The sequence below is a fragment of the Gracilinanus agilis genome, chromosome 6, assembly GCF_016433145.1.
Source record: "Gracilinanus agilis isolate LMUSP501 chromosome 6, AgileGrace, whole genome shotgun sequence".
NCBI lineage: Eukaryota > Metazoa > Chordata > Mammalia > Didelphimorphia > Didelphidae > Gracilinanus > Gracilinanus agilis.
The window spans coordinates 89,814,775-89,840,833 of NC_058135.1; positions in this window are offsets into that span (position 1 = coordinate 89,814,775).

The window sequence follows — 26,059 nt, forward strand, 5'->3', positions numbered from 1 at the left end:
TCTCTCTCTCTCTCTCTCTCTCTCTCTCTCTCTCTCTCTCTCTCTCTCTCTCTATTTGGTGAGTGTGTCAGAATTTTTCCAAACTCTCCCTATTTTCTACAAGCATGGAAGCCATAAGCAAATAGTACTTAAATCAAAACTTTTGTTTTTATTATTTTCAAGTGAAATTGAGATTGAATTTTGAAGTTATCCTTGCCCATTCTACTTTGTTTCTTTACAGAATTCATATGACTAAATAGCAATCTTGAGATCATTGCTTACAGTCTTGAAGCCAAATTTGTGGGTTTGAAAATGTGGAATCCCCTGACTCCATGGTTGGTACTTTTCATATGTTCTTGTGATCCCCTGTCAAAAAATCTAATGATTTTTAAAGAAGATGGTCACCAGCTGGAGAATAAGTCCAATTTTTCACCTATCATATCTTTTGATATTGACCTGGAGGTATTCCTTCAGATAGTATGTAGCCAAGGTAAAAATTAAATACTGAGTCACAATTTCCAAAAATAATCCTTCAAGGTTCGTGTTTTAAAAATCAATCTGGTGTATAATTAAAAAAAAACACAAGTTATTACTGAAGCAGTAAGTGATATAGTAGACAATGCTTTAGACCTGGACTCAAGTAGACCGGAATCAAATCAGATTAGGACATTTTACTTACATGTGATTCTGATCAAGTCATTTAACCTCTGTATGCCTCAGTTGTATAATTTGCCAAATGAAGGCAATAAGGATATCTCTATATCCTTGGGTTTGGAGAGACTAAAGTGAGATAATATTTGTATAGTGTTTTGTAAATTCCATTATGTCATTCAAATACTAGGTGTTATTAGAGCTAATATCCTTTTAAGTGATTTTAAAGAGATAATTATTAATCTTTTGCATTTTGAGTATTTCTTTAATGTGGAGTCCACATTGGAAGATAATGTTGGCATGAGTCAAACTGGAATTTTAAGTCCTGGAACTATAGGAAAAAACATAATGCAAGAAAAAGGGGCTGGCATCTTGAGAGAAAGGTTAGATGCCTCCAAGATGGAATCTAGTCAGTGCATGTATGGCTCCACAGCTAAGAGTGGTTCCTTAGTTGAGAGAAAGATAAACAACAAAGCCACTTGGGGTCTAGAGCAGCTCACATTATTATTATTGTTGTTCAGTCAGTTTCAGTTGTGTCTGAATCTTCATGATACTATTTGAGTTTTTCTTGGCAAAGACAGCTAGTTAGTTGCTTGAAGTTGGATTTGAACTCAGGTCTTCCTGGCTCCAGGCCCAGCACCCTATACATGGAACCCCCATGAGTTATTATTGTTACAGAATAATTAAGAAGGTGTTTATCTTGACAACAATGTACAAAATTAAAAGAGTGTTGTATTCTTCTTCTAGGAAAAGAGAAAGCTGAGAAACTTAAATTTGCTTCAAAGTTTTATTTCCGAATGCACAGATTTGATGAGGTCAAAATTGGAAGAGAAAAATGTTTCTAATATGAGAAAGGATTTATAGTGGCTACAGAAAAAAAGAATTTCATAACAAAAAGACTTCTTAGGAACTAACATGGATGAGTTGGGTCAGTTGGGAAAACTCTATCTGTTTCCAGATACCATATATTAGCTACTTCATATAGTTTTCATAACTATTCCTTTAGGAAAAGATATGGACCATTTGGCATCTAGAAGCTTCTTGCAGAATTTTTAATAATTCCACTGACCTGTGTTCTATTTTTTATTTCAATGAAATCAAAGCTTCAGTTGTTGTGCAGACTCTCTCAGTTCTCCTCTCCGTTTTCCACTCTACACACACTTAAGCCTTCACATGGACAATCCTTCATAGCTTGTTGTAACGCTATGTTCTTTAGCTATGGAGGTTTATTGAGATGACCTCCAGTAGTGATACATCATTCTTGACAGTTAATATATTGTATTTACTTGAAGCTAAAGTACAAAACCCACATTGAGCTCATTTACTACTGATTTTTACATGTATCAAATTCCCTAAATTATAAACTAGTATTTTTCTCAATAATATGGTCAATTTAGTTTAAGGGTATTCACATTTTGGGAAAATATATTCATAACTCAACCCGAACTGAGATAAATAAAATAAACTAGAATGCCTGTTTTATGCACATATAAAAATACAAATAGGTGAACACAAAAGGAGAAATAGCTCCAAGTTCTAAGTATTTTATTGTGTGCCATTTACTTTAATGAGGCAATGCAATTTAATCATAAATATTTGTTGAGAATTATATTATGTGCAGTAAAATGGAAAACAATATAATGGAGGCATGCTACTACTGCTACTCCTATTACTACTATCACTTATATAGCTTTATAAAGTTTATAAAGCATTTTTCATATATCTCTAATTTTCATCCCATTTTATTGATGGGGAAACTGAGGCAAAGTGACTTTCCAAAGATCAGATGGAAAAATATGTATCTGAGATGTGTTTAGACATATCTTCCTGACTTCAGATCCAGTACTCTACTAATTAAATGCTGTTACATTCTCTGTGCATCTCTCAGTGGGAAAATGAGCTATCCAATCCTACATGCAGGCGAAGTTTAAAGAGTACACAAGATAACTGTACAATAGATATTTTAGGGTAGTTTGTGACTTAGTGGATCAACCAATAAATCTGATGAGATTTTATGGTATTGTTTGTTTTAAATTCAGGGAAGTGTCTAGCAGATTCCCTATGGACATGTGGGAGACTTTGAGACTACATTACCCATGATTCCAATGGGTCTTAGGGCATGGGGATGTCAAAGGTCCCCACGCAGGGGGCAGTTTAAATTCAGAGGAGGGCCAAAAGAATGCCTCTTGATCTTCCTGAGGAGCTGACTGAAGCGCGGAGAGGATGGGCTCTGGCGGTAAATCTAAAAGCTAGGCAGACGCAGTCATATATATATATATATTACCAACATGGCCATGGCTTTAATTAAACTACTAATTTCTCTTATTATATGAGTCTTTATCATTTTTAATCTTAACAGTATTATAGCCTGAAGAAGGAAGAAGACTAAGGAATACATGGAACTAAAATATGATCATATTACAAAAATGTTGAAAATTCAATAAGAGATGAATGAAGAAATTGGTTCATGGGAGTGAGGGGCCTTTTGGCATTGCCTAGAATAACTACATATTGGCCATTATTATTATTTTATGATTTGTAGTCATAGGAAACAAAGCTATTAACCAGGTGAGAATAGTGGATGGTGTGAAGGTGAGAGGTGTCTGTAGGGGTGAAGAATTCCAGAGGTATAGTAAGTTCATCATGGAAATGTCTGACCCCAGGGATCTATGAGGCCAATTAGAGAGTGAAGTCAGAATGGACTCATTGACTAGAATAGAAAGAGGACAAGAATAAGGTCAAAGAACAGTTTGAGGGACATGTAGGAATGGGTGAGATACAAAGATGAGAGATTGTTGTTCAAGGTGAGAATATGAGAATTCAATGTCACTTAGAGCTTTTAAAACTTAGCATTACTGAAATATTTTATACAATAGTACTTTTATCTTCACTTGAAAAGAACTTTCATCTTTATATTTACATTTGGGCTTAATATCTTTCTTCCTTATTCCCACATAAAAAAGGAGAAAAAATTCCTTTTCAGTCTTATTTCAAACTCTTTTCTTTCCATTATCTCTTTCCAGAAAAAAACAAAATAGATTGACTTTTCTGTTCCTCACACAATTTGCTTCTTCTGTCCATTATACATGTAGTACACTGATCTCTCTTCCTATGCCTATACTTTATCTCCATTGTGTTAAAATCTAGGAACAAAGCTGAAAATAATTTTAGTGGTCATTTAGACCAGCTACTTAATTTTCATGGTAATAGTAGAAACTACACAAATGAGCTAATATAAAAGGTGAAGAGAAGACTACTGCCATCAGACAATTTACATGAATTAAATATAACTATTTTTTATTTTTTTTCTTGTGTTATGATCAGAATATCTTCCAGTTGGCATTTCTCTGCCTAAAGCTGTTTGCTTTTAAAATCTAGATGTTATCACCAAAGAAACACAAGGTCTGACAGTAAATTTTATATTATACATTGGAAGAGTATTTGGTGACAAGACTAAATTTCAATCATCACAATCAAAACATTTGTACCAGCAGTAATAATAAAACAGGAAAACATACAGACATATAGATAAAATGTATTTATTCATAAAAAGATTGCACTTAAAAACCAAGACCTAAGAGGCAAATCTAGGTATGATTGCATTATATTAACAGTGATGAATATTTTGATCAGCAAGATAATTTTTCACTCTTAGATGGAAAAATATAGGCTTTTAAAAATTATTAATTCCTACTCTAACTTTGATTATATAACTATCTTTTCATTCTACTCATAATAATGTTGGGCCAATGATATACATCTCATGCTTAAGGAGAGTTGAAAAATCTAGTTTACTGTAAAGCAAGAATCTACCATTCAGAAAGTAATGACTTCATGTCACTCAAAAAAGACATATTTTTTGATTCCTTTTCAAAATATGTTTTATTCTTTTGATTACAGAAATGTGTTTTAAGTAGAAAGGGAGGAGAACTCATTCAAGTAGAAGATTGTGGTTCTGATTAAGATTCTACTACTCATCAGTTATATGTTCTTAGAAAAAAAAAACTTTTGTTCTTATAAATAAAGGGATTGAATTAATTTCTTTTTAAAATTTATTTATTTTGAATATTTTCCCATGGTTACATGATTAATGATTTTTCCTACTCCTCTTCTCTCCCCCTTCCAAGAGCTGAAAAGCAATTCTACTATTTTACACATGTGTCATTGTTCAAAACCTATTTCCATATTATTCATATTTGCAGTAGAGTGATCTTTTAATGCCAAAGCCCCAATCATATCCCCATCAAACCACATGATCAATCATATGTCTTTCTTCTGCATTTCTACTCCCACAGTTCTCTCGATGGTTGTGGATAGCATTCTTGGATTAAAATAATTTCTAAGGGATCTTAAATCTCCATGATTTTGATTTGGCACCTCTTCCTCTTTCACCATCCTCTAAATGATGAATGAATGAATGAATGAATTAAAATCCAGAACAGGCATTGATTAAAAACTATGTGTCATGTATTTTGTTTAGTATTGAAAAAAGCATTTTAAAGTGATTACTGAGTATGACCAATTACATTAAGTGGAGAGAATACAAAATTAAAAAAAGCTCTCAGGTAGCTTTTCTATTTCAATGGAAGAAGGAACATGTAACTAAAAACCATTGCTGTGTACTTCCTCTGTCTTTGCCCTTATTTACTCCTCTCCTTCCTAATATTTCCTGCTTTTTTTTCCTTTTTATCCCACTCTCCCAACTACTCAATGCAGCAAAGCAATGTGATTGGTGTTAATAGATAAAAGCATTCTAATTTATTTTTCCTATCACTTCCCTATGTACTTCATGGAAAGATCTAAGGAACTTACTAAATATTAACTTTTAGTGGAGTTCTGCTCAAACAAGGAGAGGAAACAGCGAGAAAGAACGAGAAAGAAAATATGTGTAATGTATATATATATATATATATATGTATACATATATATATATATAAACATCTTATATTTTTATAAAAACCAATTGTCATATGTGATCATATTAGAGGGCTTAATCAGTGGTAATCAGTGATTATCTTATACAGTATATGTGCTTGCCAAGTTTTGCTTAATGGGTTCCAATTTTATTTAGCATAATTTATGATTCACTTCTCAAATCAATTAATTCCCTAGCACCCACTATTGTGGAGGGGTTGGCTAAATTGCAATAATTCTTAAGGGAATGATGCTGTGAAAAGAAATTTATTTTGCAAAGCTGTGCTTAATTATATTTGGTAATCCCATAACTTAATCTTGGGCAACTGTTTCAATGGTCTAATTCAGACCAGTGTTTGAGTTTGTTCATAATAATTACTATAGAATGACAAGGAATTTGAGGCCTCCATGAATACATTTAATACTATAGAAAAGTTTCATTTGCCCTTCTTTAAATTAAAAAAATAGAACTATCTTTGCATAAAGCCCCTGCAAAGGCTGGTCTCCTTTGCTTTTGAATTATTTTGAAAGAAAGTTGAAATTGTATTATTTAATTTAACTTTAGCTAGTTCTTCCACCAGCTTTTGTATTTCCCCCCTTGTAAAACAGTGATGATAACTGAGTAAATTTCAACAAATTAAGTGACCTTTGAAGAAAGAAGCTCTTAATGATTTTGGAAAATGTTACCAAGTTGAATTAAATAGATAGATAGATAGATAGATAGATAGATAGATAGATAGATAGATAGATAGATAAGAGACTGAGACAGAGACAGAGAGAGATATGCAGACTTTAAATGCTGTAGAAAACAATATTTACTATAGTAGTCTGCAAAATTTTTGGTGTACATTGACTAGTCAATCTTGGGTGAAAGGTGCCTTCTGACATTCTTATCACTTCTTCCTTGCAAGGGACATACCCAGCCTTTTCCCTCTCTGGCCTCCCTCAGAATTTCAAGCTTCCTGTTTCACTTTTGATTGTCAGCAATATTAGAGATGAGAATTCAATCAGAACTGCTCATTAAAGACCTCAGTTATCCTACATAACATCTGCAAAGGTATTGCATAAAAAGCGTTGGTCCTGAGGAATTTACCTCACATATACTTCAGATACATAATTTACTAAATTTGTATCATTTGGCAACTTACTTAAGCTCCCCAAACCTCAATTTCCTCAACTGTAAAAATTAGGGTGAGGGTTGGATTGGATAACCTTTGAGATATCTTACATTTCTACATCTATGAGCTTATAATTATTATTTTTCTTGCTGAGGAGTTCTGTAGCAGATATCAGTCAAGATATTTCCACACTAAACTTGAATGAAAGGCAAAAAGCTATCAGAGACTTGGGTTGGGACCAGATGGTCCTCTTCAATGATCACCTTCCTCCTGTGTTGGTGTCAAGGTCAACTCTCTCAAATTCTGAATTGTCTTTATGGAAAAGTCATAAACATGGCATCCTTAAAGAGATCTGCTAATACCCAGGTTTGTAATGCTGATTTTATCTGGATCTTTTCTCTCGTACCATTTATGCTCCAAGGTTTCATAAGATTTTAAGCCTCAAGGCCTTCCCTCATGTGACTGGCAATAAAGTCACACAAAGAAAAATTCTCAAAGAGATAGCCATTGATGTTAGCCATTGGATTGTTTGCTGAAAATACCTAAGTCTCAAAATGCAATTAAAAAATTAGGAAACTAATTATTTTCAGTTCATATTCCTTGTTGAATTAGTAGCACCCTGGAGAGGAAAGTGGCTACTCTGAATTTGGGCTTTAGTTTCAGTATGAATCAAGTTGCATAAAGGCTCATTAAACCACAGAAGGTCAGGAAACATCAATGAAGTGGACATATATCTAACTGCATGTGTACAGTTGTGGGTGATGTATCAGGCTTGATCCAAGAGTAGGAAATTGCTCCAGCAGAACATATGCCCTAGAGATAGAGATTTAAAGGGACACTAGCCAAACATAAACTTCTCTAAAGAAAGAGGTGGCTATAACTGGTAAAGTCTAGTGGTGGTGACATGGTGGAAGTAAAGTCTAGTAGTGGACCAGTAGAGCTAGTGACAGGTGGATGAAAATGGGAAATGAGAAATCTTTCTGTGGAATTTGTCTCATGAGTCATAAAACTTCACAAAGAGTTGGAGTCCTTGTACCTCTATTTCACTAAAGGAGGAAAAATTCCAGGATGCTGGTTGCAAAAAAATTAGTTTGAAATTAAGGTGAATAGCACTTAGTATCTGCTCTGACATTCACGATGGAATTTGACAATATTATCTCTGAAATCTTTTTCACATCAAAAAATTTTTTTGTACTTGACATTTTCTTTATAATGAGCTCCACCTTCCTATTTGATAATAGAAAAGCCACCTCTACTCTTTGGAGCTTCAGTTTCTTCCTCTGCAAACTCAAGATTTGGATAAAAAAATCCCTATGGTTCTTGAATCTACTCTATTACTTGTTGGAGAGGGAAGTGGGTTTCAAACCCTCTTATTGTCCTCTCCCATTCCTCACCCCAAAAAAGGAATATGTATGCATTGATAATTCTCACAGAAAATACATATCTGTGAGAATTATCAATGCATACATATTCCTAAGTAATCAGGCTTCTTGAATACTAAAAAAAAAACAAAACAAGTAACCATAAAACCAATTTTTAAAAATAATTAGATTAAATAGGAAGGTAGCCAATGATTAATTCATTTTGAATTTGGGGTGCGGGGTGAGTAAATGCCTCAAAAGTTTTTTGGTAACCCAGGATTCCTACCCCCAAGTATGATCCTGGTTCCCTTACCTCTATGTCCTCTTTCAAATTGATGTTGTGTTCTAAAACAGTTGCCTTGAAGTGATGGGTATTACTCTTCCCAACTGCAAATGTTCTGAGGTCTCTCTCTAGGCATGATTATCTCTCAAGTCTACATTGATTTGCTGAGTTGAATAGAAAACAATGAGTTACTATAATATCAATGTCACTTTTTACTCTGCCAGTCCCCATCATGGTTCATTTGACTTGATTTAATCTAGTAGGCCTTCTGGGCTCAAAGCACACACTAGAACACCATGATTGTCTAAAAGAGTTAACAAAAACAAGTGCATGAAAGATTCTCTTTTATGTTTATATTCTTTTATTTCTTTATTTATTATTTTGCATGACTGAATTATTCATTATGAGAATGAAAGATCAAAAAAGCCTTCACAAGAGTAGGGCTCAATTTCTTATTGCTGAGAGAAAAGGCATCTTTACACTTAAATCTACAGTGCACATTTCATATTTTAATCTGTTATATGACATGTCAATTGGTGCATTTCAAATGTCAAGTGAAGTAAATCCCTGGTTAAGAGAGCTGCTAAAATGAGTACCATGGAAACAGAAAGCCTCATTTCAAATTGCTACAGACAATTGCATTGCAAGTGTTTCTCTCAGTGCATCTCTCCATGTTGTTGAAAGTTCTCCCCTGGGATTTGATCTGTCTCTAGGCCTCCATGCTCATTCCATTGTTCTCGAATCCACTGAGGCCACCAATTAGTGCTAGCCATGTAATTGCTGGTGTTTACTACATTGAAACCTCTCTAGCAGAACAAAAGAAAATCACTCAATGATTTCATGTAAGCAAAGGAGACATCTGAGCTCATATTCATATTTTATATAATCAAGGTTAAATAGTATTAGAGTCATAACTATGGTGGTACAACTGATACTTTGTCCCATGAAGGAAAATTTAGAGAGAGCATGAATAGCAACTTTTCTGTGTCACTCTTCTTTCATTTTGGCCAACATATTTTTCTTGCTCCCCTACCCAGCTATATTTACAAAGTTGACTATGGTACTAAGAGGTTAAAAGATTTGCTCAGTTGTGTAAAAGGCTGAGAAGTCTTAGTTCACAGGATCATTCAAGTACTCTGAGAAGTGATCAGCAGAACTCAGCTAATTCTTCACAGAGTGAGACAAGTAGGTACTAGATAATGTTTTACAAATTGCTTATTCCACATATTCCATCCACTTTGCTCCAACAATTTTTTAATAAATACTGCTTGAAGAGGATAGCTTAGAGGAACATTTCTATGTTCTATGTTCTATAGGATCCATTCCTATTGAAAACATTGAAAAGTAATAGGAATAGAAGGACCTTTCCTAAAAATAATAAACAGTATATACCTAAAACCATCAACAAGCATCATATGCAATGGGGATAAATTAGAAGCCTTCCCGATAAGATCAGGAGTGAAACAAGGATGCCCATTATCACCTCTTTTATTCAACATAGTACTAGAAACACTAGCAGTAGCAATTAGAGAAGAAAAAGAAATCGAAGGTATCAAAATAGGAAAAGAGGAGACTAAGCTATCACTCTTTGCAGATGATATGATTCTACTTAAAAAATCCTAGAGAATAAACTAAGAAGCTTGTAGAAATAATCAACAACTTTAGCAAAGTTGCAGGATACAAAATAAATGCACATAAATCAGCAGCATTTCTATATATTTCCAACATATTAGAGCAGCAAGAGGTAGAAAGAGAAACACCATGTAAAATCACCCTAGACAATATAAAATACTTAGGAATCTATCTACCAAAACAAACACAGCAATTATTCAAAAACAACTACAAAACACTTTCCAAACAAATAAAACTGGATCTCAACAATTGGAAAGCCATTAATTGTTCATGAGTAGTACGAGCTAACATAATAAAAATGACCATTCTACCTAAATTAATTTATCTATTTAGCGCCATACCTATCAAACTACCAAAAAACTTCTTTATTGAATTAGGAAAAACTATAACAAAGTTCATATGGACTAACAAAAGATCAAGAATATCAAGGGAAATAATGGGAAAAATGTGAAGGAAGGGGGCCTAGCAGGACCAGATATTAAACTATACTATAAAGCGGCAGTCATTAAAACAATATGGTACTGGCTAAGAGATAGAAGGGAGGATCAATGGAATAGACTTGGGGTTAATGACATCAGCAAGACAGTATATGATAACCCAAAGAGCCCAACTTTTGGGACAAAAATCCACTATTTGACAAAAATTGCTGGGAAATTTGGAAAACAATATGGGAGAGATTAGGTTTAGATCAACAACTCACACCCTACACCAAGATAAATTCAGAATGGGTGAATGACTTGAATATAAAGAGGGAAACTAAATAAGATAAGTGAACACAAAATAGTATACCTGTCAGATCACTGGGAAAGGAAAGATTTTAAAACCAAGCAAGAGTTAAGAGAAAATTACAAAATGTAAATTAAATGGTTTTGATTATATTAAGCTAAAAAGCTTTTGTACAAACAAAAACAATGTAGTCAAAATCAGAAGGGAAACAACAAATTGGTAAAAAAATATTTATAACAAAAAACTCTCACAAGGGTCTAATTACTCAAATATACAGGGAGTTAAATCAATTGTATAAAAATTGTATAAAAAATCAAGCCATTCCCCAATTGATAAATGGGCAAGAGACATGAATAGGCAATTTTCAGATAAAGAAATCAAAAGTATCAACAAGCACATGAGAAAGTGTTCTAAATCTCTAATAATTACAGAAATGCAAATCAAAACAACTCTGAGGTATCTTTGGCTAAAATGAAAGAAGGGGAGAGTAATGAATGCTGGAGGGGATGTGGCAAAATTGGGACATTAATGCATTGCGGGTGGAGTTGTGAAATGATCCAACCATTCTGGCTGGCAGTTTGGAACTATGCTCAACGGGCTATAAAAGAATGCCTGCCCTTTGATCCAGCCATACCATTGTTTGGTTTGTACCCCAAAGAGGTCATAGATAAACAGATCTGTATGAAAATATTTATAGCTGCACTTTTTGTGGTGGCAAAGAACTGGAAAAGGAGGGTATGGCCTTCAATTGGGGAATGGCTGAACAAACTGTGGTATATGCGGGTGATGGAATACTATTGTGCTAAAAGGAATAATAAACTGAAGGAGTTCCAGGTGAACAGGAAAGACCTCTAGGAACTGATGCAGAGTGAAAGGAGCAGAGCCAGAGGAACATTGTACACAGAGACTGTTATACTATGGTAAAATTCGAATAAAATGGACTTCTGAACCAGCAGAAAGCAATGACACAGGACAGCTCTGAGGGATTTATGGTAAAGAACGCTACCCACATTCAGAGGAAGAACTACAGGAGAGGAAACATATAAGAAAAACAAATGCTTGAATGCATGGGCTGAGGAGGACATGATTGGGGATGTGGACTCGAAACTACCACACCAATGCAAATATCAACAATTTGGAAATAGGTCTTGAACAAGGACACATGTTAAAACCAGTGGAAATGTGCATTGGCTATGGGTGGGGGTACAGTAGGGGGTGAAGGGGAAAGTAGGAGCTTGAATCATGTAACCATGTTAAAAATGAATATTAATAAATGATTTAAACCAGTTAAAAAATAAATAAATACTGCTTGAAGAGGATAGCTTAGAGGAACATTTCAAGAGAAACTAAAGACCTTTAAGTTCTGTAAGTTGTCTAAGCATATACATACGAATTTTTGTGTTGTTTTATTAAGGACTTTTACTCTGCAAAATATACATGAATATGTCCTTTCTGTGTCCATTAGCAACAAAAGAAAGCTATGAGGAGCTCATTTTAATGGAATTTTGAAGGGAGGGAGAGTCTTCTTTCTTCTCAGCCCAGAGGATGCTTTCCCATAAGACACCTAAACATTTTTTCCAATAATAAGGCAGCTGATATTTTTTAGCTTAATTATCATTTTATTTTATATGACTGAAAGGAAAATAAAGACAAAGTCTTTATTAAGATTCACACTATAAGAATAAAATTAGGTATTCATTATACAGTTGTTAAACTGATCTGGATTCCATTTGTATGCTATTTTAAAATATTGTCAGGATTGTCAGGATTACACTTTTCCAAATTCATGTGTCAAAATATAAACTATACACAAATAACTCGGGGTATCAGTAAGGGTATTAGGATAGAATGCAAAGCAAATACAAGCAAAGAAACAGTTAAGTTCAGTAAACCGAAGGCTGAGGAATCTGAGTTGATGGGATCATTCAAGTATCCTAGGAAGTAATCTTTGGGATATGTGGGAATTTATTTCGCTTAGTTTCACATATTTGGTACCAGGATCTTTTTGTTTTTGTTTTTGTTTTTGTTTTTATTTTTCTCAATGGAATTTGGAAGTAAGTAAGAGAGAAAAAATTGTTCATTGAAAAAATAAAAGGAAAATTACTGAGCACATAAGGCTTATGCAGGTTGAATACAAGCCCTGAAGAATCCTGCCCAACTAGAACAATTTCTATTATAGATCTACTAACAGACTGTTTCTCGACAAGAGAGATGCTTAACACCAGGAGATACTTCACAAGGTGATGAATATTTCTATCTACCCATAACAATTATCTAAGTCATGGTGATGGGAGACACCAGAGGGAATAAAGTGAGTGTTCACTTAGCTTTATAAAAGTGTCCATAATAAAGTAACAGATCTTTAATAAAATCAGGGCCCAGTCAACTCAAATCAATAAGAATATTTGAAATACCTACAACATGATTAGATGTTGAGCTAAGCACTAGAGATTCAAAGAAGGTTAAAAAACAAATCATCAACAAATATAACCAATTTGAACCACCTGTGAACCCTGTCAAATACATACTGATGTGCATGTAAGATAATATGCTCTGTGACCCTCCCCTTCCTCATCCTATTTGTTCCCCACCTTTGGTGATAATGATGGCTCCCTCATACTTTCTCTTAAAATAGTTCATATGATTTTATCTTTGCTATGTAAGCTACTCATGTTCACATCAATTATTTGAATACTGTTGTGTGCAAATGCAAAGCATGGAATCCCTGCAAAGGTACAGGGAGAGCCTCACCCAGAATTCCAGGGGACCCCCCTGGAGAACTTTGGGTGAGGGGCAGTTGAGAAGGGTTAAAGACAGTTAATTTGTGGGATTGGATGTGAGCAGATACTCTGCTTGTTTCTCCTGACTTGGGGTTTCTCCTGAGAAACCATTGTATCTTAAGCCAGTAGTTTCTACTCATAGAGTTAGCCTGTTTGTCAATTCTATTCTTCATTAGTATAATTATATAATTATTTAGTAATTAGAGAGTAAGATATTTATCTATTGCAAGGGAGCCAGTTTTAGTTAAGTGCTTCATCTCCTCCAGTGAGGAAGGGGGAAGGGGGCATTGATTTAACAGTTTAGGGTCACCTTTCATTTATCCTAAGCCCTTCATGGATTTATATAATTTTCCTTGTTAATTCCTAATATAACTTTTACCCTTCAAATCTGTGCCTGATAATCATTTGGAAGATACTTACAATTCAGTCTGAACTTCTTGATTGAATCCTGTTGGCTGCCAGTTTAAGATCTCCTCTGTCCTCAACAGTTAAATAAATAATTTCTATATATCTCCTCTAACTTACCTGAGAGGAATATAAATTTAAGAAAGGAACATTATTGGGGTTTCAGCCATAAGAGAAACTTACCAGAAGAATCCTATTGCTGTCTTCATTACCAACTGAAGCAGAAGCAGTTAGAGGGGGAGGGGTTTGAGAGCCAGGAGTTTTTTACCCCCTCCTTTCCTCACTGTAGCCTGTCAATCTCTGGCTCTTAACTTAAAGTGCTATTTGGCCCTGAAACATTTATCTGCTTCTCCAAACTATCTGTTATTATAATCATAACAATACCCATTCAAGAAGAATATAGACTCATTAAGAAAATGATTTGTTACATATCCCAATGTAAAGGTGAAAATTAATGGTTGGACAATAATTTTATGAAATTATGTGGTTGCCAATATTTATTATATCTCGAGTCAGAAATTTATTTCCAAATATTTACAAAGTGGAGAGGAAAAATAAAGTAGAGAAATGTGGAGAGGTTAGAGAGGTTATCAGTCCCATCAACCTAAATGCTTATTCATGGTCTGCTTAATACAGGCAGAGATTAATTAGCTCTCCACCAGGAAGGTTGCTGTTGAGTAACCATGTGACCTCCTCCAAAATGGAAGCTAGTCTCTTAGGAAACTAGGAAAGGAATCAGCTTTTCACTCACCCAAGGAAGTAGTCCAAGAGTCAGTCTAAGTTGAAGTCCAGAATTCAAGCCACAGTCACCAGTGAAGCTCCCTGGAAGACTGTTCCCAGTAAGAAGACAATCTCCAAAAGACAATCTATTCAGACTATCTTCTTAAGGACAATCTGCCCTGAGGAAGTTCAGGACTTGATTTTATGGTGATTTCTTGTCCCTGCCCCTCTTCACAGGATCCAACCACAGTATCTAAATTGTCTATCCCTGCCCAGGATTCACATGTCTCATCCTCTGAAGGTGTAAACTCTGATCATAGGATTCATAAGTTTGGGATCCATACCTCTCATCCTCTGAAGGTGTAAACTCTTATCAAAGGATTCACAAGTTTCTGACTGAGTGAAAAGGGTGGAACTCCCCAAGTAAGTGACTGTGAACTCCCTTACTTAGTGTTAAGTAGGGGTGTTTTTAAGTTTTTGGTTGATTAACTCAACATGGAAAAAGAGAATAAACAGAGATCCAGAATAAAGAATTCCTTTTCACACCAACATAGCATGGTTTAACAGAGACTGTGCTAAGGGGCAGCGGGGTAGCTCAGTGGATTGAGAGTCAGGCCTAGAGATAGGAGGTCCTAGGTTCAAATACGGCCTCAGACACTTCCCAGCTGTGTGACCCTGGGCAAGTCACTTGCCCACCCTTACCACTCTTCCATCAATGAGCCAATGCACAGAAGTTAAGGGTTAAAAAAAACAGAGACTGTGTTAGATTTATATGGAAAAAAATGAGTTCAAAACAATTCTCACACATGCTAGGTCTGACTTATTTTTTAACTGTAACATGAAGATAATCAGTTGTAGTTTCTAGTGCAAGGAAAGTGCTTGCAAAGTCTTTTATTCATCAAAATATAAACTATTATTTGTCTCTGTATCCCTGGCCCTTAGCACAGTCCATGGGAAGAATTGGAGAATGAGAGAGACAGGATAGAGACAGAGGCAAAGAAGGGGATGGATGGGGAGGTGTAAACAGATCAAAAGAAAGACAGGCAGACAGAGTTCCTTCTCCCTATTAATGCAAGTTGTCACTTTCCCTGAAATTTGGCAGTTTTAGAAAGATACCTGAGGAACTTAGAAGTTTAGTGGCTTGCCATAATCACAGAGTGATTATGTGCCAGGCACAACTGATCTTAAGTCTTTTTTTATTTCAAAGTTAGATTTACATATGCTAAAACTACATTGCATCTTACCTTATCATAGTGGGCACTTAATAAATGTGATGAATGAAAATTATTAATATGCCATGTCACTCTCATATTCTCGTGAATCTATACAAATTCAAGTCTAGTTGATGATTTGCTATGATCAAGTCTTGAAAACATGCTTCTACCATCCAGCATCCCACCTGTATTTCCCCCCCAAGTCACCATGACCTACTTTTCAGCACTGTGTGAAATGCCTAATACAGTGGCAATAAGAGAACCAGGAATATAGGCATGTTAAATAATGAAAAATAATATAGTGAAATTTGTCAACAGCTGCACAGTATATTTCCCCAAATTCTAAGTGAATGATTTAAGTTTACAAACTTGAAACAAAGACAATATGTTACCAAAAGGCAAGCTTCTTCTCAGAGGAAAAACACAACAAAAGTAACAAGAGAGTAACATAATTCCTTTTTTAAGGGGCATGGCACAAACATCAAGGGAATATTGTTAAGAAATTTCATTGCTGAAGAAGAACTTCAGTTCTGTCATTCCCTGTTTCTACAATTTCATATCAAGTGGGGTCACAATAGATTTTTTTTGTTATAAATGTTGTTGCTTTCCTGGAGGGTACATTGGCAGGACAAGAATATATTTAGCTGTTCTAAAAAATTCAACCTTTACAAATCTCTGACCTTTGTCATATGCCTAGAGAAAAAAACTCAAACTATTCTTTTTACCATTTGCATTACATAAAAACTCACACACATAAGAACAGTGTGGCACAATTATGTGGAGGAGTAAGACTTGAATAGGGTTGAAGTTGTGCTTCTATATTTCCTGACTCTATATGATATTAACCATTTATTGCCCCCTAGTAAACTCTCTAAGTCTGTAAGTTAATCACAAAATAGTTGCTAAGCTGAATTGTTGATGGTAATTTCCACAATGGAATGTGCTTACATTATTTTATCACATACCTATCTATCTGTCTGTCTATCTGTCTATCTATCTATCTATCTATCTATCTATCTATCTATCTATCTATGTCTAATTTATGATATACATATATGTAAATATACAGGCACATTTATATCATATACATATTTAACTTTTCATTATTTATCTCCCTCTCAATTTACTTTGCCCCACATTTGTATATAGATGTAGACATGGGGTATACAAAGTGTTCAGAGAAGACTAGGGTCTGTGATGTAAAGGCTTGACAAGTCCTTTTCAAGATTTTCTACCTTTCCTACTTAGGTGTCCATCTGTCACCCAGCAAATGTGACTACAACTTGTGACTCCAAGAAGCTGTAGCATGTGCAGCAGCTGATAAACAATCCCAGAAGACAGGGGAAACCAGACTGAGAATAATTAATAGGCTTCAAACCTGTCAGTGAGTTAGGAGGGCACCTCCATAAGGCATATGAAGATTTTCCCCAGTGAAAACAGCAAATGAGAACAATTTGTTCAAACGATCATGATGATGGTGGAAGAGGTGCTTTGAAACATTTAGTGTTTGGTGAAATATTGAAGATGCCAAGGTTATCCATTGCATCCTGAGCCATTACCAGAAGTTTTGACTTTTATCTTGCCATTGGACTATAATGAGTTTGGAAGACAGAGTAAGTCTGAAAACTTTGTGTAACTCTGTCTCAGGGTTGTAGTTGTGCTTCTATATTCTATCCAATTTATGTGTGAGTTAAAAGACATCATCAGTGATGTAATTTTAGTCCTCTACTACCATATAATAAATATAATATAAATATGTATTTAAATATAAATAAATATTATAAATATATGTGCAGATATATGGAAATATGTGTCTATATCTCCAACTCTTGACCTGGGGAAGACTACTGAAGAAACTACAAAGGCAACAATTATAGTATAGTTCTCATTTTTATAATGCTTTATAATTTATGAAGTAATTTCTTAATAACAACCTTGAGATAAAAATGCTATATTATTCCCTTTATTCAGATGGAACAAACTGAGTTTGAGAGAAATTAATGATTGTATTCATGACCATACAGTTGATAAGTGTTGGAAGGAGAAAGTGATCCCAAATCCCTAACTCCATATCCAGCACTTTGTGTATTATTATATCAGGCTGTATGTCATAAGTATGTAGATAATGCAAATATATAATAAACACAAAGATAAGCAAAATGGGCATAGCACTTTTCAACACTTCCCCATTCCTAATTTAAAAAGTATTTTCCTGCTTCTTCTAGCTTTTGACTGTTAAGGGTATCCTTCTGTGGCATCTCATAAGAATATCCATTTCCTGATGAATATCTCGTGCACTGGACTTTTCCTTCATTTTAGTAGTGCCTCCACTTTATTTCCCCTTCCAATTAAAACTTACCTGACTTTTGCCCCATTCCCTCTTGGCCTTAGGTGAAGGAAACTAATTTAATGAATAAACTGTGTTGTGAAAATAGAAGTTCAAAGCATTGTCCCTTCCATACATTTCAAGTAGAGTATTCACAATTTAATGGAGACTGTAGCATTATAAATCTTCCCTTAGTTGATAGAAGGAAGAGTATGTTATTGTTTATAGTATATATACATACACATGTATATAATATAGTTTTTCTCCATTCTTAACCTGTAATCTAGAGAATCACACCTCTGGTAAGTGGACTTCAATAATGATTACTCAACATTACACAATGAAGCACATAGAATAGTCAGTTGTGGGGTAGGAACAGGTAAGAAATTTTCACTGATTTCAGGGGACTTCTGTTATTGCAACTATGCCAGTAAACTCTGAGCCAAAAAACATCCTGTCAAGAGGAACTTGATGAGATGTCCAATGGGAACATAGCTTTTTAACAGAAAAAAGTCTAGTCTGATGAAGAGAATAAAGGGGAAGTTGGCAGGAAATAGGCATAGTGAAACTAGACTTAAGAATAATAGGATTCTTTATATTGACACTGTGAGAACGTGTTTTGTTTGCTATGATTATATGGAATAAAAAGTTTGTATTCTCCCCTCCCCTTCAATGGGGTTAGGGAGTATTTGAAAGAAAAAAAAAAGTTCACTAATTGAAAAAAATAAATTTATGTATAACAATAGAATCTAGATCTCATGATCAGTAATCATGTGGTTCTTGAAAACAAGGAAACCCTGTTGTTAAATTAAAGGTCAAATAAACCAAATTTAATTGTTTTTATAACATTTGCTCTATTTGGTTCATGAATTCATTTCTGGAAAACCACCCAACTTAGAAAAGATATCTTAAGAAGAATGATGTTTTGGGGTAAGACACATTTTTTCCTCTAGAAAAGTGAAGAAAATGCTTGTCTGAGGCAAAATAACTTATATCCAAATAGAGGAATCTTTTGAATCTAGGTAAGAAAGGGTTTTTCTTATCCAACCAATCAGGAATGAGAACGTGGTTTCAAATTCATATATTTTGAATGTAAAGTTCTTGAAGAAGAATTTACAATTCAGAGGATTTATAGTCTGGAGTGTTTCAAAATTTCTAACCATAGGAATAAAAAAAAAAAAGGAAACTAAGCCTCCAAGCCAAAAAGAAATAGATTTATTGAGATAGGATCAATCTCACAATAAAGTCAGACTTCTGGTCAAGACCAAAAATTCCACAGTCTTCTGAAAGGACTTATTTTTTACCCAAAGAATTAGACAACTTATATACCAGTTTAAAATAATTTAGGACACTGATCAAAATAGAGAGATATGGATGGATTTGTTGAAACAACCAAGAAATCCTTCTCATTGATAGAAAAAGTCACTCGATAGTGTAAAAAAGAATTCTTTATTCCTTTTTTTTAATTTAATGGGGGACCTGGAGGACCTCTTACCAAAGAGATGTGTAGGTCTTAACCAGTCCACAGTGATAGGGAGTAGGAACCCAAGAGCCCCCTGCTGAGCCAGCATCATTTGTGGGCTGTCAGTTACTGATATTAAGGGGAGTCAGTGGCTGACGGTTGGAGTCATTTGCTGACAGTTAAGGCTGGCAGTTTCAGGGAAGTTGTCTGTGGGGTGTAAGTTGGTCATTGGGGTTTGGTTGCTAGTAGTGTGGGTTGGTGTTGAGTTGCTGGAATATAAAGGTGGGCCTGAGCTTACTGAGAGGGCTTTTGGCTTTAGCCTTTAAAATGCTTTTTTGCCTCTGGGATCTCCAGAGAGCAGGAGGTCTATCTCTGAAGCAAGGATCTGCTATCATTTAGCTACTGACAATTGGGCTTCTCTAGAAAACCGATTGAAGGAATGAGTGAGTGGTAGCTATCCATTATTTTAGGGAGTTAGATAGTTAGTGAATAATTTATAGCTAGAGTAAGTTAGATTAGGCCTGGGTTTTGCCAGGCAGAAGAAAGTGTCCTCAGAAAAGAGTTAGAGGTAGTAGTAGGGATTTTAAGTATATTTATAGGGTATAAGATTAGTAATCTCTCTTTCTTCTTTTCTATCTTTCTATTTGTACTTCTTCCTTGAATGAAACAACGTTTTTTTTTTTATTAAACTGCTCTCTTCACTTTGTTTCTCATTAAAACTTATTGAAATCTGCTCTCTTATTTTGTCAAAACCCCTAATTTAACCCTTACAGTGGGAGTGGGAAAACTTGAACCCTATCTTCTAAGCCTGAGGATGTAAATGATTATGATCTGGGTGGTATCAGGCTTTGAACTCAAGGTTAAGCCTGATGTTGTATACTAGATCAGAAGTTCCATATTGCTGATGATGTATGATATAGCAGTTTTAAGGCTAGGGCCCCAAACTGAGGCCTTAGTTAGCAATAATTAATTATGCTAAAGCAGTTCTTTACTTTTCTACAAAACCTTAAAAACTTATACTAAAATAATCACAAAAGACCTACTAAAATCATTGCTTATGCTAACATTATTTAACTATCCTAGAATTGCAATTATGATTAATTCAACACTACTGCTAACATTAAAACCTAACCATCATAAAAGAGAGTGGGGAAGTTTTCACTCACAAGGGGATAGAGGTGCAAAAAGGAAATCCCATTGGGTTATCATTCTTAGAGTTAAGGTTAGAAAACAGGCTTTTTTATATAAATATACTTTAGCTAAAACAAACAAACAAACAAAAAAACAAAAACAAAAAAAAGCAGTCTTGCTTCAAATCCATTCAAGACTTTTTGCCTGATCAGTCATTATGATAGAAACTCATTTATCATCTCCTCATCATACATTCCCATAGTAATTTGAGATGTAGAAGTTCCTTTAAAAAGACACTTAAACTGGGCTAAAATAACAAAAGGGCAAAATGACAAATATTGGAGGAAATGTGGAAAAGCAAGGCAACTAATACACTGTCAGTGGAGCTGTGAGATGATCCAACTGTTTTGGAGTGCACTTTGAAATTATACCCAATTATAAAACTCTATATAACCTTAAACTCAGATATACTATTGCTGAGTTTGAATCCCAAGGAAATCATGGAAAAAGGAAACAAAACCTATATCTTCCAAAATATTTATTCAAGTTTTCTTTATGGTGACAAAGAAGTGGAAATTGAGTTGATACCCATCAATTGGGGAATGGCTAAAAAAATTGTGGCATATGATTATGATGGAATGCTACTGTGTCATAAAAATGAAGTGTAGGCTAATTTAAAGAAAAACAACAACTTGAGAACTACAAAGGATAATAAACAGTTGGACCAAGAGAACATTTTACACAGCCACAGAATTAATTCAGGAAGAATAAATCGGGAATGTTACCTTGGGAGTAAACAGAAAGGTGAAAACAAGAAAGATTTAATTCATATGAATGTCTCTCACTTGGATGATAGTTTCAGTGATGCACAGGAAAGTATGGAAGGGCTGGACCATTGTGGATAAATTATATTAATTAACTTAAAAATTAAATAAATGGAAGCAAAAACATTTAATTCCTCAATAGGTAGAAGTGAAACTGGCAATTAGATAAAATCCCAAAGAGGAGACTCTGGAGAAGGACCAAGTTGGATTTATAAAGCAGCCAGTAAGTACAATTTAGCACCTATTCATTCTATACTAATTACAGAGTCCTTACCATGCCATTTATTGCTTGTGATAAAGAACAAATACTGCTTCTGTCCAATTTTGAAAGCCATCTGCTAAAGTGTAGATATTTTAAAAATACTCTTTGTTCCTGCCCATTTTTATGTAGGTTGAGTTGAGCAATAAATTTATACATGTATACATATATCCATCCCTTGAAGAACTGGACTAACTGATTACTAAGGACATGATCTGGAATAAGTAGTTTAGTTATGTCAATAGGCAGATAATATTAACCTGTATGTCAAGTACATAGGAGTAAAATACTAAGTAAAACAAAATTACAGAAGTCTTCCTATGCTCTGCCATGATCCTTCCCTCCATGATTTGTGTAATGCTTTTTATAATGTCAGTCTATCAACATTCTTCACCTTCCATTTTGACTAGTATATTACAATTTTAATAGAATTGGTTTTAATGTTTAATCAACTGACTCAAACATCTCTTTACTGCTATAATAAAAATTCACAATACTATGTCCCAGATGCAAAGTGGCAAAATAATTAGCAAATAAATGTTTTCTATTGGCTATTTAAATATTTAAACATCAGGTTTTTCTGGTATTAAAGATGTAAATGTTGATAGTCTGTTAAACATGATTTTGGAATAAACAATTTAGGAACAGGAGGCTGAATGAACCCCATGCTTTCAATGCAAAATGAAGAGGAAATCTCAGCTACAAGGTATTGCTTTTGTACCTTCAAAGTGGGAAATTTCAAAGCAAACAAGAACATAGGACTTATATTAGATGGTAAATAAAAGTCAGCACAAGCATCCTAAGTGTCATTATAACTAGGAATAAAATACATACTTATAGTTTGCATAAAGGTGAAAATTTTAATCAAATTAATTAAACAAAAAGAATATAAAAGACTAATAGCAACATAGTCTTCAATGACTTGTATCTAATCACCTGTTCCAGAATTCTGGGTTTCAGTGAGTAACTAATAGCATTTCATTATGTATATAATATACATTTCAGGTTACATGTATAGCTAATTTTTAATCATTATTTTTGTAGTCTAGTCTTGCCCTATCACTCTTTTCCTTCCCCAAGATGGCAGGTAATATGACAAAGGCTATATATGTGTTATCATACAATACCTATTTCCATGTTCTATGTGTTGTAAAAGAAGATAAATATTGCTTACACTAGAGAAAAATGGAGGAAATACAGTGAAGAATGGTATGCTTCAATTTGCATTCAGAATTTTTAAGTTCCTTTTATGGTAGTGGATAACCTTTTTCATTTTGGAGTTGTCTTGAGTACTTGCTCTTCTGATAATAGTTAAAGTAGTTACAAATGATCATCTTACATTATTGCTGTTACTGTTTATAACAATTCTCCTGGTTCTTCTCACTTCATTTTGTATCATTTCATATGTCTTTCCAAATATTTTTTATGCTTTTCTTATTTGTCAATTCTTATGGTACAATAGTATTCAATTACAATCATATACCAGAAGTTTTTCAGCCATTCCCCAATGATGAACACTCCTTCAGTCAACAATTCTTTGCCATCACAAAAAGTCTTGCTAAAAGATTTTGATGCATGTACATAGGTCCTTTCCTCATAGCTTTGATTTCTTTGGAATATATATCTAAAAGTGATCTTACTGAGTCAATTGATATAAGAACAGTTATATGGCCTTTTGGGCATGGCTCTCAAGTGTTTGTCAGAATGGTGACATCAGTTTACAGCTCCACTAACAATGCATTAGTGTTCCGGTTTTTCCACATACATGCCAACATTTATCATTTTTGGTTTTTGTAATATTTTCCAGTCTGAGAGTTGTGAAATGGAACCTGAGAGTTCTCTTAATTTCCATTTCTGTAATTAGCAGACATTTGAAACATTTTTTCATATGACTAAATATAGTTTTTATTTCTTCATCTGAGAATTTCCTTTTCATATCCTTTGACCATTTGTCCATTGGAGGATGCTTTTTATTTTTATTATTTGATTCAGTTTTCTATATGTTTAAGAACTAAAAAATCTCTTTGCTGATATATGTAGCTTAGAATGTGCCTAGACCCACAAGTTAGAGGGAGATATAGAAAGTCCAGGGAAATCTTTTTTAAACCCTTACCTTCTACCTTAGAATCAATACTGTGGTAAGGACTACATTATGGGGGTTAAGTGACTTGTGCAAGGTCACACAACTAGGAGGTGTCTGAGGCCAACTTTGTACCTAGGACTTCCTGTCTCTAGGCCTGGCTTTCAACCCACTTAGCTTCCCAGCTGCCCCAAAGCCAATATTTGATGCCACCTCAGTTTAAAACTCTGTAGCAAGTTAGACAGTGTGCATACATCTTGATTTAGATTTTTAAAAACTGAATATAGTAAAAACTGTGATAAAAAGAAATAACCTTGCTAGTATTTCTACTCTGGACCCTAGAACTATGAATAATCTACTGATAATGGGGACATTAGTGAAGTTCTCCATGGTATCCAGATAAATTCTGACCCATCAGTCTTTAAGAGAATGACATATTAACAGAAACTTTACCAACCAGCAAGAAATGCATTCTAAGACAATTAATTAATAATAACTAGTCTACAGAAACAAGCAAAAAACAAAACAAAACAAAAAACAACCCAAATTTTATGTGGTAACTACACTATCAGAAAAGAAAGTCAATGAGTTATATAGGAAAAGCAAGGGAGCAACAAAGACTCTGGTTTTTATGTAGATACATAGAGAGTCTTAAAAGATTTAGAAGAAGACCTCTAGAATATTGAATATATCTTCAGGGAGGAAAAAGCATGGAAAAGAATGAACGTTAGATAAGAATGTAAATGTTTTCTAACCATTACCATAATGGAAGTGGTTATGATGATGATATTGATAATGATAGCAGACACTGATAAAATGCTTTAAAGTTTATAATGTCTTAAATGCATAACATGATTTGAGATTCACAACAACCATGGTTGGAAGGTACTCTAGGTATTATTATCTTCATCTTAGATATGGGAAAACTGAGGCTGCTAGAAGTTGTTATTATTCATAGAGATTTCCCATACACTTAGTAGGACTTAAAGGCAAGACTTGAACCATAGCATTCCTGATGCTAGGTTTATCATTCTGTCATATAATATAGAGCCATGTAAGTATTGAACACTATATTATTTCATCTTTATTAGGAACGCTATCATCCTTGAAATTTTCTAAACCCTTTTTTGACACATGTAACTCAGATCTTGTTACTAAGTTCTTCATTTCATTCAACATTGGTAATCTTCCCATACTTCTCAGAATACATGATCATCTAACTTGAGAGAATCATATGATCTCAGAGGCGGGATAAATCTCCAGGGCCAACCATACCAACTCATAATTAAAAATGAAATTTCTCTCCATTTCATACTTCATATGATGAAAAATTAACCTGTAAAATTTGTCTGAAGACACCTAATGTTGCTTCTAGAAGCCACTAATTAAACTTTTGGGAATTTTTAATTTCAGTTCAGTTTTCCTGATTTTAAACCAATATCTTCCTCTTTGCCCTTTTGAACTATTGTCCCTAATTTTGGTCAACTTCTGGTAGCAAACTGAACAAAATAGTTAGAATCTAGTTATTTTCTGGATGAATCACCGCATTATTTACCGTGCTAGCCTCACATTTTTAAACACCCGCCCAATTTCTTCTTACGATTTATGCCCAACATCTTCTTCCCCTATTTTTCTTACCTCTTTTTCCAATTTTCCTTTACCAAATTTCCTTTAATGAGTTCAAATAAATGGGAATACAATTGGCATCTTAAATATAGAAAATTTACTTGTTTGAGGCTGAGTGTACCTTGCCTGAGCTGGAAGTGTGGTAGTCACTCATGGACTGATCCGAAAACTGAGTAGCCCAAAAATTCTACCAGATTCTCTTTTCTGGCCTGGGCAAAATTTATTCCTCATTAGGTAGTATGGTGACTTTCTCTTCTAAAAAGCTTGCTGTACCAGACTTCACCAACACCCAAAGACTTTTACCATGCTGTAGCTCTGAATTCTTGTAATTCAAGCTGTTTTCAAGTAAAGATTACAGGCACATGCCACCATATCTAGCTGAGAAAGAATAGTTTTAAAGCATGAAGAATACCACTTCTCCATTGCTATATCTACTGTTATCACTTCTGCTACTGTTTCCTATAGTTATCCAACCTCTTCTGCCATCATTCTGCAGAATAACAAGAAATAATGCATGCTACTGGGGAAAACTGAGGGCCAAATATTTTGTAAGGAGAAAAGTATATAG